Here is a 17,870-nt window from a genome sequence, read left to right as displayed (position 1 = left end):
GTAAGTTAAAGGGAGGGGGGGGGGGTAATTTAAAAAATACCAAGGTAGAATAAAATTTCCTCAATAGACGAGACTGGTCATCGTTACTATTTTAATAGAACAATACATGTATTCATTTAAAAAAAAACTGAGTTTGTATTATAGTAATTCGAGCAGTTATATAATGACTGACAGGACTATAATTTGTTCTCAATAAAAGGTCAACCTAAGCTCACTCTGAATGAAACGAACAAACGAGAATTAAAGCATGGACGGCAGTTTGCACTTTACAGTACCGTCTATAAACATACTCAATCACACCGGGACTGCAACATTTTCAATTTTGCCGTTTTGGACTTTCTTTGGTGATTCTTATTTTCTCTATTCTACCAGCCCATAAGAATATGAAACACTAACCAGACATTCCTGACGGAAACATTAAGTGAATAACTTAATCAAAACCTGGAAACAAAGTGATCCCTTAGGAGCATTAATCACAACAAAAAATACATGAAAATTGCAGAATAGGTTTGATTGAGTCTGTACATGAGGGATGATGAATAAATGCAACATCCCTCACGCCCCTAGCACCGGCTTGAGCGGTACTCGATTCTCAACACTTAATAGTGCTCACATTCATGCATAAATTGTTTAAAAAAAATAATATGGCTTACCTAAATGCTGCTATTATTTCTCCATAATACAGGCACGTATTTGTAAGTTAAAATCTTTTTTTTAATAGAGTGCACCAGTCATTTCATAAATAGATAACAATTTAATAAGTAAAACTTGCCTTTCAAGATTAAACCCATCCCAAATACTAAGAAATACCTTTGCAGCAGACAAAGTCAAGCGGAACTTTTACATATTTATTCTTCAACTGTTATGCTCAATAATATGCTATAGTTACCCCAGCTAGGTAGGAATTAGATGCAACATGTTTATGTACATGTGTAGACTGATTTAATGAATATATATCATTATTATCTTTTAATAAACCGTTTCATCTTAATATCAACAACAGCTGTCTTGAAATTGTTTTACGTGTTTGCTTAGTGTAGTTCAGAGTAACATTTAATTAGCATGTATAACGTATTCGCATAGTTTACAATACCTTTAATACTGGGTTTTCAAATCATCAAAATTTGAATTTTCATAGTAAATGTTATAGAATGACAAAAGTATGTGTATTGTTTCTAAAAGATTGTGCATTCCTCGATAATTTGACATTTGTTCTAGTAATTTCGGAAGGAAGCTAGAGCGTCTATAATGATAAAAATTTTCAACCGTTACTTCTCGATCAAACCACATATAAAAATACCTTGTTTTTGTAATTAAAACAAAAATGCAATTAATGCTAGCTAGTCAGTAAAGTATGATTTCACCAAGATGTCGGCTCCACTCTAACTAGTTGTTGTTACAGGAAAGCGTGAAACTGCTTACATTACCCTATTAGTGTTAGAATGACGAAAACTTTGCACACTATGAAAATATAATACTTTAAAAACAAACTTGAAAGAAGTAGGAATTTTCTGTCGTGAATGGGCTATAGGACGTGCATATGGTTTGAGTAAATGGAACGTTTTGCATAGTTTCTTAAATATCATAAAGATTCTTTAAATATTATTCGATTTTCTATTAACATAGGTTCCAAAAGGTTTTATCGTTAAAACATTTACATTATTTCTGTCATTAACTAAATGTAAAGATACGATAAAATATATAAAAAATGGATTGTAGATAATTGGTTGAGCAGTTAATGAAAGTTAAATGAAAGAAAGTATTTTTGTCATAATTATGTAATTATTGTTTATGAATCTTATGTATTTGCATACACGCTGCATCTGTAGTAAACAATATATCTATTTCTAAACATGAAAACAAAGTTATGAATGATAGACAAATGTACGAATGTAAAATATAAGAAATCATATCATGAACCAGCACTCGATAAGTAGTTTCTATTATACAGCCTCTTTCACTTAAGATATACTTTTAAATTCATAAGTTTAGTGAATAAAATATTAAATTACCTTATAAATGAGTTATATTCTACATCCTAGAGTCTAGAGATGATGAATCTAATTATTATTTCAAAACATACAAACTAATGACAAGTAGGTCAAAAAACTGAGACGGTATCAAAGATCACAATGTAAGCCTTTTCTTCATAACGTAATATTATTTGCATAAACATATAAGATTGTATAAATATTAATTAATGTCAAAGTTATGTGACAGGTTGGAGTAAGTTTGTCTGTAACGAGAGACAGAGCGTACAATTAAACTGACTTGGCAGAAATGGTACATAAAGTTGATTTGCGAGTGCTTTACGGAAGTAGTATATATTTCAGTTACATAAAAAAGACAACGTATTAAATTAGCATTACGTTTTTTTCCATTAATTATTTCATCAATTTGTAGACATTTGCATGATAATTAATAATGATAATAACACCATAATAATAATAATAATTATCATTATTATAATTAGATAATTCAAGTTTTAGACTCACTTGTCCCGCTGCTTTAACAATATGAACAATATATGGGAGTGACAATGTGTAATTGTTTTATCTTATGATATAACTTTCAATTAAGCAATGTTAGTTATGACTATCAATAGAAAATGGCTCTACACGATCGAGTCTTTCATAACACCGGCTTTCATAAAAAATCAAAGGTTTAAAGTTTGATTATTAATAGGAAATGCATGCCAAATTCAAACAATAAATTACGATCTTTAAAAAAGTTTTTATCATGTAATTGGAAACACGATCATATTTGAAAGTCGATTGAAAATATCTATGCCCGCAGCATTCTCTTTGATGTATATTTAACATTTGCTTTGTTTAAGTGGGCACTTGAGCCCATAATATTGTTTTTATAAATAAACAATTAACATCTTGAATATACGATTAAATAAAGATCTGTTCAAAGTTAAATTATTTCATCTTGTTTTATCCAGCAGCAATTAAATAAGTATTAATCCACATCATAGATCCACATTCAGCAAAGATATGGATTTTGAAAGATTTCTATATTATGTCAGTGTTGAACCTTAATATGTATTGCTGCATCGCAATGTTTTTTAAATAAAACTTCTTCATTAACAAAAAAGTGAATATAAATTATAAATAAATATAATAATTATATAAATTAAACAAATAAAATAGTTATAAAATACATAGATGTCTACTTTTAAAAAGTCTATATAATGACAAATAATACACTGTCTATTTTAGAATCTTTTAATCATTATCTGCTTTTAGAAAATTTTGTTTCAAAATAATCATTATTAGGGGAAATGTATAGAATCAGTTTATGGTTTAGTTTATGACGCATAACTTGACACGTTGCCTTTTTATAAAGATTTTTACTGGATAAATTTTTACGCCGTTAGGCTATTAGTTGCCAAAAAAATCCAGTCTTTGAAGCTAGACTATTCATACTTCGGTGCTACCAAACAGATAAGTAAACAATCTAATTGTCGATCCTAGAGTTACATACTACACTGGCATTAAGCGTTTTGGTTATCTCCATTTGACAAAATGGAGGCTCGTAACATGCAAATTAAAAAAATTGCAAACTTTATGAAGGTATGTATAACAAACTGTTATTTGCGACATGTATAAATGTAAACGATACACATACACAACACGTATTATGCCGTACATCATGATGTTGAGAATGTAACTGCATCAGTTGACAACACCACACTTTCCTTTTTTTTCATTTTAACGCGATTAACATTTGAAAACGATTTTTCAACTTGCATATATGTCATTATCATGGATAAGGCGGTGGGCAGACAATAAAAAGAGGCAACTCTTACTATACAGTAATAATGAGTACAAAATATTCAAATTAAATAAAACTGTTATGTATGTCACATACATACGGTGGCACAGTGGTGACATTAGTGTGTTTATGTCGTGGGCACGTGATACTTTGTCGTGGCCACGAGTTACTTAGCCGTACGCACCAGGTAATAGGGTAGCCTTATGGTCTTAAATACACATGAATATTGAAAGAGACAGATTTAAATGTTCCGAAACGGAATATTGTTCTGCTTTTATAAGTAGGGTTTTTGCATTCGCCCTTCGCTTTAAATGCCATAATTATACTAGTACTGCCATATTTATTTTATACAAGTTGGTATATTGTAGTTTTATTTGTTTATAATTCGAATTATGATTTTCCTTGCAGACACATCGCTTTATACACTTTTAAAGTAGCTTTCGATTCCGATGAAATTATGCGAAACTGTTTGGAATAATACCTCGTGATTATTAGAGACACTGCGCAAAGAATGCAGTCGTGGTGAGATATTTTTCAGTATTTCATTATTTAACGACACAAACTTCTACGAGAAATAAAAATGTTAAGATAAACGATTTGACATGACTCTGTAAAGTAGAGCAATTTGCTTCAATCTTAGCACTCGTAGTTGCTATTTTAAGAATGAACATTATATTAAATTTGTCTGATCATTAAGTTACATTACTGTTTTTTATTTGCTCCGTTATGCCTTGAATAGCTCACGCCAAATATAACACCATTTCAAATATAAAATAAAGGACTCTATTCACTTCAAGTATAATAAGTATTCAGACCTGGCTATATATCGAGACGATGATGACGATACTGATTATACAAAACTCCTTTGTTTAATATGTGAGGTTTTAGCAAAAATAAAATACTTACAGTGTGTGATACATAATTATGAAGAATATGAACTTAATGAAATTTACAACTCTTTCAAGAGTTGGCCATAGAATTATCTAACCGTTGACAAATTTTATGAAAATATTTCATTGGATATAGCTTTATACCCGTTAACATAATTTATCAAAGAAAACTCCCAAAATAAACTTTTACTTTAGTATCAGAATTAGCCCATTGACTTTAATGAAACTGCAAATATGCCAGAAACTAATTAATGAGAAATGTTTTATTATTGGTTAATACATTACTGATAATGGACATTATTCGTGTCCATTTTTATGAGTACTTTAAAATAATTAGGTTAATGTATTTTTGATTTGCGATGTTCTTTGAGCAGCCAGAACTGGCTGTATACAGGATATGTGTTCTGAAAATAAAATATCACTTTGCTTTGATAGCTCAAAAGAACTTTGATGCCATTAGCATTTGAAAGACACATTTCATGTTATAAAACATTAACTTATAATGCTACTCATACAGACCCATCTACGAGTACTAATGCAAACGAAACAAGTTGGTTTTCTTTAGAGTCAGTCGTTAATATACAAAACTTATTTATAATCATCGACTTTTGTTGATTTTGTTGAGTCAAAACATAGCATATTGTAACAATATTGCTTATTCAGGAAAGCAAAATTTTGATCTTATGAATCCAGATCATTCTCAACGTACATGTGATTCACTAAGACAAAAATGAACTGCATTATGAGCTGAAATCATGCGATTCTAATTTCAGAACATACATCATTTTTTGCTGGTAAATAAGATCTCGCGATATAATAATCCGTAAAATATGAAAGTGAAGATCTACAAGGGAGTGCAACATTAAAACATACACTATTAGCAACAATTAACCGCCACAGAAACACACAAAACATTCGGCATACAATAGACTAAGAGCACCAGATCATGTATATAATCAACCAAGGAGTTTTCATACGCCTCGTAACCATGAGGTTATGTAAAATAGTTTGATTGCACCAATAAATTCCTTTCTATGAACACATTTTGCAATAATCATTAATATGCTCATTATCCCGTCCTTTAAAATATTGTAAAAAACCTTATCATTATCTTTTATGTACTTAAATTGATTGAGTAGTGTTGCATTTATTCAAGCAATTTGGTTGAAATCGGGTGTGCCACAATTGTTTACATGGAACGATATAAAAATAAGTTTATAGAATTTTAAATGAAAATCATTATAGTTTGTTTCAATATCAAGCACTTATTGTTAACATCTCTGTAGCATAGCTATCAATGGCTTATTTCAGATAGTTCAACATTTTAATTGTTATGTGACATGGATGGAAATAAACAAATATAAAGATGAAATGAAGTAAAATCTTTGATCTTGTATCCGCTAATTACAAGGACATTAAAGTAGGTTTGTGATTCAATGATACATAATATTGGATTTTATTGTACAGTACAGTCCACGAACTGGCTCAATCAATCTCAGCCTGTAACATCAAACTGAGCATGTAACATTTTCAATATTGTCTTTTGGGGCGTTTTGCAGTGATTCCTTTTTTGTATTAAATAACAAACTGAACATCATGGCCTGTGAGTATTTGATACATGATAAAAAAGATGCTTTTCAAAGAGCAAAATAAATCTGCTTATATCGGATATAAAGCATTGAAATAACTTAAACTGGAATACTTATTACATTAAAATATACATTAAATGTTATTTCTATAATAATGATAGTATAGTAAGCTGATCAGTAGTAAAAATGTTATTTTTAACAAAAACATATTCCTATGACCATGATGTCAGTGATCTATATTGGTCAGAGACTGTCCGAAATGATTAAATCTCATCATATATTTATAACTACCCTCAAACTACGTGGAAAAATTGTTTCCTTGACACTTTTTCATCAGTGACCAGCTGTTTCTTTGTAAAAGGAATAGAAACACAAATTGTGTGTGTAAACTGGTTAACCGAAAATGTTAAATATCCACTTTCTGACAGAGCTTTATTCGTCTAAACGGTGCATCACTTTTTCAATCGGTGCATGATGTTGACAAGTAAAGCCCTTAGGAACTTTATTTGTTTGAACTTTACGCTTTAAGCACTCAGACAGCTATGCGTTAAAGCGCAACATATAAAGCTCTCCGGAGAGTAAAGCCCTTAGGAGCTTTATTTGTTTGAACTTTACGCTTTAAGCTCTCAGAGAGCTATGCGTTAAAGCGCAACATATAAAGCTCTCCGGAGTGAGCTATACTCGGCGAGTGTTTTATGCAGTGTAAAATAGCTTTGAAGATATTCATACGAAGATACTATAAAATCTCTCAAAACATCATCGTCGATACTTATATATCACGAACTCTAGAGCCACACACACATGCACACACACAAATGATATGTAATATGTATGCAGAGACCTTGCATGGACTTTAAATTTACCCTTTAATTATTTATTGCAACATAACTTGTCAATTCTCTCCTATCTACAACATCAAAACCCCATTATCTTCCTTCATAATAAAAGTATTATACAATTTAGAAAATTTCTCAAATAGAAAAATATTAATATTTTATAAAGCTCGTTTTCTAGTCGAATTATTTGTTTCGTGGTACAAGGAAAATTCTAGATAGTTATATAGGTAACATATTGTCGTAAATTAACGTATAGGGTATTTGGGTTGCAAACGTGTATTGACTATACGATGGTTTATTTTTTATAAATTGACATTATTGAGATTAGCATCGGGATTTTGTTATAGATATATGTAGCGAAGTAGTGACATAGAAAAGTTGCAAAATCGTAATTTTACAAATTCCTTTTGTCTTTGATGATATAGTACATAAATGAAACCCCATAAAAGCCGACGCAATAACACGTAGCTTCATGTCAATTCGGCCAAGAATTCAAACTCCAAACATTAAAAGAATATCCAAATACCTTTCCCGCTGCATTAGTTTTGTATTTGTAATTATAGCCTAATTCAAATTGCTCCTGTTTAGAAACAAGTCATTAAACCTCTGCGACATCCAAGCGTACAAAACATATTTTACGTTCTTCCTTATTGGTAAAGAACTACTATAACTGTCGTAATATATTATTAGAACTATATTGAGAAAGTTTCAGTAAAATATAACATTGTTATTTGTTAAATAGGGCAGTTGTGTACCATATACTAAGTTAATAACATATCTTAATGTTCCCTTACCGGTTTAGTATGTTTAGCTTTGATTAAACACATGCGCCTGCAGCATTTCCAAACAATTTAGAAAAATACAAACAAGTACAATATCGATTAAAATAGTCCAATAGGCTTAAACTTTGCTGAGCTCTCACTTTTATGCAAACAGTATTTTAGAGTTTGCCACAATTAGGTTGCAGACATTTTTGCTTTTGTAAGATAAGAACTGAGTCGTTATGAAACATTTTATATAAACAAATGAAGCTATTTCTGTTTTTTAATAAAATATATAAACTTCAGTTTCAAATATTTTTTTTCTTTTCGAAAACTCTAGTACATCGAAAGTTTTAGAGATTTTTAAATCGGTACATATATCAATTGAACTCTCAAAGTCTCAAAATTTGAATTTGGATTTGAATAAAATTGTATAATCATTTTACCAAGGAATTATAAATAAGTCATAAATACATTCACGCATATTTCGTTGATGTATAAAGTTCCCGCAATAAGTGTTTGGATATTTCCATAAAGAGTTCTTATATAGTCGCGTCGCACAAAGTCATGAATGAAAAGAAAGTATTAATACAGCGAGTGTAAGGAACAGCTTTCAGATTTTTTATAACTGAGAAAAATTGAAAAGAAAAACCAAAACATGAAAATTGTAGTTTTCCATTTAGAGTCACGCGTGATTCACATGTCTCATAATTTTCATTTTCTTGTCACACATAATAATTTTAAAAAGGTGCGTGTGCCTAGAAGGGGGTGTGTTAAACATTTGAGATTTCAAGATCTTTCAAGAGAAAACGTGAGAAAATAAAACAATATCTGAATTATTCTTTTTATCTGAGATTACCTTTTCTCTTACATGCAAATGCCAATTCATGTAAGTGATTTGACAGAAGCTTATAATAATGCAAGACTGACCTGACCTTTGATAAGTTTGTATAATATTTAAAGTCATCAGAAATCACCAAAAAAGCCTTTTTCAACCAAAGGTCTATTTTATTGCTTTACAGTCAAAAAACGTATAATGTATGTTCTGAATTCATAGATATACATGTTTAACTTAATTTTGACAGAGAAACGTCGACAAAAAATAAATATATACGAGTAGAATACTGTACATGTTAATAATTTATCTGCAATGTCACAGCTAAAGTCTTAACTCTAAATAATATTGTAACTAACTCTTTTTATATATATATTGTGAATCGTAATTATGAAACATTGATTCTGTGCTAATTAACAGAAAAAGCTTATTATTCAGCTTATAAAGTTTACAATAAAATATGTCTAACGAATTCTATTTTTTATATAATAAAAGAAACCACAAATTGTCGCAAGTTAATAAACATACCTTCATTAGACAGTAGCCCTTTAACATCTGTATGGAGATTAAATGCTCATTATTTCAGCTGCCTGAAAAAAATGAAAACATTGTAAGCTTTAAGAGTCTTTATCTTTTAATTTGTTCAAATATGGAACTTGTAGAAACTTATAGATGTCAAATACATAGACACAAAGTTCTGATTTGAAACACAATGTAATTCATGCTTGTTACAATGACTCAAAACGAACTACTTTTAGTTATTATAGAAGACAGAAGTAGACTTCTTATGTATGATGTACAAACAATATAAATGATTGATTTATTACTATTTATTACTATTCGACTTTAATTTTGAAAGTACTGCAATAGATGGCCAAGTTTACTTGATATAATTACTATCCCTTTATTTATTACTGATATCTTAGTTTCCATTTTCGTAATACTAATACTATACGATCACTTCAGAAACCCTATACAATCTCTTTTCTTGTTTAAAGGTAGGTAATTATTTACCCTGCTAAACACATAAGTATTTGGATTTATTCAGCACTTTTAAAATTTGCCAACACAAAGTTGTCTCATTCTGTTAATTGATATTATTACACACCCGTGCCGATTTTGGGACTCCGTAAAAACGGCATTGCACGGCCGTGCATACAATTTGACGTGACGTCATTAGCGTTATACAAACATAGTGTAAAGACGTGCTAAATGTTAGCGTTATACTATAGGCGCGTCAATGAAAAATGATCCTTTTTTCACTTTTAGCAGTCTTTGTTTTGGGTATGTGATAAATAGAATATTAAATTCATATAAGTTCATTACTGAATTTATTGAACTCATTGAATAAAGTAATAGTATGCTTGCCAGAGGATCGCATAATATAATTTTATTCAACTCGTGCAATAAATTCAGTATCCTCTATTTAACAAGTATTTTGTTAATGGACACGTTTATGACGTAACTTTATGACGTCAAACTTGAACAAACACTTAGACATGAAGGTTTGACGTCATAAAAGACGAGAAGCGCTCTGACAACCATTGCGGTAAGCCGTTGTTTTTATTTCCGATCGAGTTTTTCCGATTGTTTTATATTACCCCAACTTATTCGTTTTATATTTTGTAAACTATGAACTTGTGGTATTTAATACAATTCATAAAAGTAACATTTGCTCTCGTTTACTTTCGTTTCTTTTGGTAAGTTACACAAATGATCCTGTGATATCTAACCGAGACTCCCCGTCCCTTGTTTTCAGTACAGTAACTTCGGATATGAAAGTCATATTAACGATTAAGAGCATTTGTGTTTAAGACAAATTCCTGACATGTATTGAAAGAAAAATAGTAACATGTGTACTTTAGGCTTACAGCAGGTGTCAAGTGCTGTGTGGCAGCTGTAAAAAGTTGCCCCGTACTTCATTTCAGTGTTGTTATATTTCTCTGGTCCTTCGGGATCATTGATGCCAGCACTATTAAGTGTTGAGAATTGAGTACCGCTCAAGCCGGTGCTAGGGGGCGTAAGGGATGTTGCACGTTTTCATTATCCCTCATGTCAATCAAATCAATCAAACCGAGTCTGCAATTCTCTTGTAATTTTGCTGTGATTAATGCTTCCGAGGGATCACTTTGTTTCCAGATTATTTTTTTACTTGAGACACAGGAGCTTGAAATTCTATCAATAATCGCTCTAAAGTCCGATTACCTATATATAATTTTTTTATACATATGTATGGATTTTTAATCGAAATTTAGAGCGATTATTGATAGAATTTCAAGCTGTTGTGCTTGAGAAGTTTTCTTTTTCTTTTATTCCTTAAGCAAGTGATGATATCTACTAGTCATAAACATACAATAAGCTGTGTTTCATTTAGAAAACAAAACACTAACCCATTTATACGGTTATGATCTGTGAAATCTGATCCTTCTGTTTCCAGAATATTCTTTGCATGGTTTTTGACAAAATAACAATGATATCATATGTCTGTCCACCATATCTGTCACGTTTCACTGATTAAAATTGTTAAATAATCCTTTGTTGCATGCTTAAATCGACTGCATGTTCCAGTTTGACACATAGTAATTTACATTGCAATTTCTTCCATTGAAAACTTTTTGACTATTCAACAAAAAGATATTTTATACGCGAAAAGCATTCCAGGTTGAAAATAACTAAATTTTATGGGTGTCATAGTTGCAGAGAAGATGGTGATGTCCTACAGTGGTGAACGTCGAAAATAAGAATGCATCGAGAAAGAAATGGCGGCCACTTTATTTCATTTTATTTAGAAATAGACCACGTGACCAGATTTTATATTGTTTAAAAGTACTGTTACCTATGTAACAGTACAAAATTATTTGTCTTATGGTACACTTGCATTAACAGTAAAAATAACCACAAGAGGCCTTTGGGAAATTCACAGTACAAAAAAGTGAGGGGTAATGAAAACAAAACACCTATTTTCAACCAGAGATAACAGGATTAAATTGAAGTTCAAATTTTGATTTAATTCAATTTAAATTTTATTGGTCTATAAACATATACATCAAATCAATGAATGTTCTTTTTTAACAATTTATTTGTTTATAAGTATTTTATTTACAACATATTTTAGATGAACAGACGGAGTCATGTAATATAAAAACGAGATATGTTCGTTTTTTCGACGTTAGTATATCTAACTACAACTGTATCAACGTTACAATTTATTGCTTTGTAATTGTAAAACGAAGACACAAATTAAATGCTGACTTGAAAAGAGTTAACCTTAAAAAGTATGTTATTTGATATTTCAACATTATTTTAGCTATAGGTAGGATTGTCACTCGTTCATGATATCGACATTTCAATTACTATCAAATTTAAATCACATTTGGAGAATAAATGAACAAAACCATTCGCAAAAAAGGCCTTAGGAACTGCAAACACTATATCTTTAGCTGTATAACATTACGGCAAATCATTGGTTGTGAAATAAAAATGTCAAACATTTTGAATATCAACAAAATATAATTATTTTGTTATTTTAAGTATTGTTTCAAAAATGTTCAGCGTTGAATTTTACATTTTTTAATATCCGAGTATATATACATACATATAATAATTTCAGATGTCTTTAACTAAGTAAAATAAGTTAATTGCGAAGTTTTATTTTAGAAAAATAAAAACGAGAGCAAAAGAGCAAAAAAAATTTTTTAAAAATAAACATTCAAATACATTGTTTTCTATTTATATGGCATACATTTCTCATTTCTCATTTTTTATGTTAAATTAAAGCTTAACATTTTTTACGTAAGACATTAGATATATTGATATTGTACCAACTACAACACTAATTAATGAAAAGATCAATGATACATTCATAAGACTGAATAAAACTAGGAAGGTTTAACTGAAATGGAATGCCAATAATGTTTAAAACCTCGGCATAATATAACTATCATGTTAGCATACCTCTTTAGATAAAAAACAATATAATCCATTATACCGACAATATAAACAAAAGCGGAAATATGTAATACGATTCCTTCAAAATCGTTAAGAATATGATTTTTTCAAAACATAATAGTTTAAAAAACACAATAAGTGTTTTTTTGTTTAGGGGTTCATTTAAAGCCAAATTATAAAGAAAAAACTACACTTACTTTTAATCAGATGCTGGATTGTGGATTGTGAAAGTTTTATTTTCTTATTCATTATCCTTTTCTTACTTTCAATATTTAAAGGAAGAAAAACGTTGACTAACTTTGCAAAGTATAAGAGGAATGTCAAAAAAAATAAAGAAATGGCTTAAATTGTAATTTTGTAACTTTATATCTTAAGCGGTACACTTTTTCTAATTTATTATTCTGTTAAGTAAGTCAAGTAGAACCATAATTATACAAAACTCGTTCAACACAATAATTTATGAATCATTACATTTAAAGGTTGTCGTTAAAATATGGATTCCATTCAATTCAATATATATTTTTCATAAACATTTCAAAACTAATTTATATAATACTATTTGATCTTAAATTTAAGAATGTTATTATATCTTATACTTGAATTTTTACATAACGGCATTGTGTACTTTTATTTTACGTCCTTTTTATTTGCGATGTTCGATTAAATGCACGTTATAATCCCCGTTTACCATTTAGTTAAGGACTTAAGGACTTTAAGTATGTCTTACATCCGACATCGTTGATGCAAAACTACTGTCATTAAACATGATCGCCATCAGCTTATTAACATCAAAGTTAAATAGAATCAAACTTCATTATAAAAAAGTTTTTTATGTTTCTTTTTATTTTCAATTACACTAATTGCAATTTCAGATAAAGCCTATGAACAACACATTTTGTACTTCTGACTGATTGTAATAGCACACGTGTTGATACTAATGGCAACTAGGCTAATTCATTTCTGATTGATCTAGTCTGTGAGGAATCCAACATTTGTAAGTGACTTTTCAGATGACATCTAATAATTATTATTGTTTTTTTCTTGACCAATATCAACACAGTATTGAAGTAGAATTTTGTTTAAAATTTATATTCTTATTTCTCATCCGAATATAAATCATTTCGTTTGGTTTAAATAGAAACGGTCTAAGTGACAAGTTATTTACATTTTTTTAAAAAATCACATCTCTCAAAGAGACAATGTCACGCTAGGTTACTTTACTGATCATGGGAAAAATCTAATGACGAACAAAAACACACACACAAAAAAACGAATCAACAAGTATATTCTAATAAAACGCACACCATAGATTATGTTTTCAGTATTTCTATGAAACGCCTAATAAGATTGTTTTCAAGACATATATGAAATGTCAGATATTTTTGAAAACTTTCGATGTGATTTACGTTAATGGCACTGATCTATTTTGTCGTGTGTATACATTGATATTTTTGTACCTAGACAAAATATGCAAAATATCACATTCAATTATACGAGCCGGGAGCTTCAATACTCTATACTAATAAAACAGTATCCTCTTTTTCAAAATGACTCAAGCTCATTTGATGATAACAGAATTTTCAAAGTAACTCGTTGGAATCCTTACCTACAAAAGTTTTATTTTAACTCAATTATGACAATTTATACATATCGTCACTTTTCTATTCACAATCGAACATCGTATATCGTCGCTCTCAATAGATAGATATAAGTGCACAGGGCTTATCGAGTATTTTAAGATCACATCTGATCTGTGACAATAAAATGCCTTCACATTCAACATGAATTTTGCAACAATGCTATATTTTATCTATTCGTATTAATTGTAATACCTAATTTGCTGTAGTAACTACAAATTACCTGATAATTACGACAGTAGTATGTCAATATTAACTAATATTTCATATGCATAGTGCTGATCATATTCTTATAATCAGCAAGATAAAATGTACATATTTCACATCACTTAATTATTCTCTATAAGACAAAACATAAATATCATCTTATATGTAAATACGTAAGTAAGTATACTGTTGAAGACTTATATAAAAGACAACATCTTTATATCGATCGATTAAAAATTTATACTAATATCAAATATAAGTTTTATCTGATATTTAAACATGTAACATGCACTTATAACACATTGTACATTATATTTTAATTGAATAAAGAAATATTGTCATAACGATTCATTCTGTCGGTTAATATAATTATGTTTAACTTAAAGGTCAACTAATTATTTTAAATCTTTTACTTTCCTATCAATTAATATGATTATTCAAAACATCTTTATTCAGACATCGATTATATAGAAATTTCAATTTAAATAGTAATCGTAAAATACAGTAGTCATTATTTAACATTTTCGTGTGGTGAACATTTCTGCCAGTTTAAATATAAAACTATGAAGTGACAGTTGCTGTTTTTCTCTATTTTTTCGTAATATTTCATTTTAAATAAAAATGATTTTCAAGTCTCATGATATATTAATAGTTGTTTGCTGTTAACATGTGCATAAGAGTTGGTCGTTAGTATAATTAAACGCTGACCAATGCTATTTTTGCAAACATAAAATTTCTGACAGATTACCAACATCTATTATTAAACCGATTGCATAGAATATTGTAAGAACTTGTCGAATATATCAAATAGTCTTCAACATAAACGAAATGTTGTTTTTTTCATGAAAATAATAAATTGATGTGATCGATTGTGTTCTATTCCATTCCAAACAACTTAACTCAAATATGACATAAAACTATAGACTATGGTCATTTGCTAAACACGTATTCTTAAATACATATCACTACCAAGCCGACACCAATACCTAGCAAATACATCAAGTACCCTTGGCAATAAATATGATAATCTGAAGTTAATAGGGCAACTCTTAAGATAAATAAAGGAATGCTATCTTTCTCAAATCAATGACAGTTTTGCATATGTCATTTTACTTCAGGTCACAGGTTGGATGGTGAAGATGAAGACACATTGGATATAATATTATTTTTACCGTTTAAAGTTTGTTATATATTACGAATGGCTACAAGTTTAACAATGAAAAACATTATGATTCATCGAAAATCAAATATAATGAAAACTAAATGTTCAATTACATGTAAAATATTAACTATGTAACTAAACCTTGTGTCATTTCTTAATCAATTAATTTATTATACAATATTCATTTACCTCTGACAAATTCCTTATATTTTTGAAGCAACATAACACGCACTCTCATTTCATAATGAAAGTCATTCTTCTTTTCAAATTGAATCATGACTTTTCTCAGCAGTCAGTCAGTTCAACTATGTTTGCATTTATTTAAATATTGAGGCGGTAGCTCTATACAAAATTAAGAAATAATTCAGTAAAATTGAACTATAACAACGTTTAATCCCTCAATGATACACTTAACTGACAATCGGTTGTAATCAACGAGAAGATAATTTCATTCAACGTGTAATTGTTTGGGGTTTTTTTTGTATTTCCTTTGAAAGTCTTACTATATTTAATTGTGGACTGAAAATGCAAAAAAAACTACTTTAAACCATCGTTTAACTTATTTAGTCAATTTGAGCAGTCTAGAAATGTTTGAATTTTCGACATGTGTAGTGTTTCTGATTAATGACGACTATGTGCTTTTTGTCCTTCATGTTTTCAAGGATAAAATTGCAATAAATCATTGTTTTAACTTACTAGATTAAATTTCATTATTTCTTATAGAAGTGAAATGTTTTTTATTTATTCAAGAAGGCTGTATTGTGCTATCACGTAAATCAATTTTCATTTAACATACTTAATTTCATGAAAGACATAAATACAACATAAATATTTAAACATTATGAAAACAACGTAATTATATATTGATGTGAAAGGTGTTAGTGAATATATATATTTTTTACGGAATGAACATAAGTATAATTTCTTATAAATAGTTTATCTTTTATAACTTACAATATAACGTATAACTCTCACTGACAAATCAATGTAGTCGAGTATCCATTTCATATATATATTTTTAACAAATGGAAAGTAACGACATCACACCAATACACTAACACAAATGACAACATTACAACAAACAGTGATATGAAATAGTTCATTTATATATCACAAGTAAATAAAGAATCAGATAAGCTCATTTGATGTCTCTCAAAATAACAGATTGTGAACGATATGGATAACTAATTCTTAATATTTGATCTTTCGCTTCATGTTGATTAACTAAGATAACCTGCGATCTTAATTCATTGAAACACATTCATTGAAATACAGAATTAAACACAAAAAGGCATGAATTAATCATGTGTAGGGATGATAATGGAGAATTCGTTCATGCCTGAAATAAGTTAGTTATGTTATAACCACACTTGCATTATATACATACTGGTTCAAACAAAACAAACATCGTTTAATTTACATGTTTGATCTTTGTAGAGTCTGTGAAAAGGCAAATTAAAACCAGTGTATGTTGATATGTTTTAGATATTGCGTGACTTCTGTTTCAGAGAAGTGCCATAATGAAACGTCTGTAGTATGAGTGCAGCACATTTATTGAACATTCTATAACTAAATAAACCCTCAAGTGCACATTAAATTCGATTTCAGGCACGATAATTCCTGTCAATTGCGATTTTTGTCTAAGTAGCATAGAATGATGGCTTCATTTATGATTGAAAACAATCGGTTTTAACTGAAAGCATATCTGATGCATAAGAATCTCCTCATTTTAAGCGTACCTTCTGTCAGATATTTTCAATTTTATAACAAAAATCAATAAAAAGATAATTAACAGAAAGAACCTGCCATTTAAAATTAATGTGCATTTTACTTGTACATTTTGACATTTCTAATGTTGTTAACAAAAAAGTTTAATGCTATTTAATTAAGGTTTATACGTGAATGAAGATAACCTACCTTCTCTCTAGGGACAATTTTGAAATTTCAGCTAGAAGAGACAATAAAAATGATTACAATATAAGGTGGAGATTAATTAAAAGATTACCAATATTGTTGATATTTTTTTTTATTTGACAATCCTTTCAATAATGTACAAAGAGTTTATCAGATGATCTACTTTATGCACACGTATTTTTTTACATTCCAGTGTATAGCTCTGTCTTTAATCATCAGATGATAATAATGTTATAGTCGTTGCTCTATTTATTGGTGTTGCTGCTGTTGTTGTTTAAGTGACATAAGATCGAAAAAGTCAATTTCGGGCA

At 29.3% G+C, this 17,870-nt stretch overlaps 1 long non-coding RNA gene across 1 annotated transcript in view; it reads right to left on the bottom strand.

The window, feature by feature from the left end:
* Window positions 1-9,147: 9,147 nt before the first annotated feature.
* The window catches only part of LOC132726778 (uncharacterized), a 64,497-nt gene continuing 55,774 nt past the window's right edge, over window positions 9,148-17,870 (bottom strand). The window contains exon 3 of the long non-coding RNA XR_009625251.1: window positions 9,148-9,281. This is a non-coding gene — a long non-coding RNA (uncharacterized LOC132726778). The remainder of the gene's footprint in view (window positions 9,282-17,870) is intronic.

This window comes from Ruditapes philippinarum, unplaced genomic scaffold, assembly GCF_026571515.1.
Source record: "Ruditapes philippinarum isolate M1 unplaced genomic scaffold, ASM2657151v2 ctg8899_1_1_1_1, whole genome shotgun sequence".
NCBI classification, from domain to species: domain Eukaryota; kingdom Metazoa; phylum Mollusca; class Bivalvia; order Venerida; family Veneridae; genus Ruditapes; species Ruditapes philippinarum.
The sequence above is the reverse complement of the archived record's forward strand: the minus strand, read 5'-3'. Positions and strand labels throughout refer to the sequence as shown.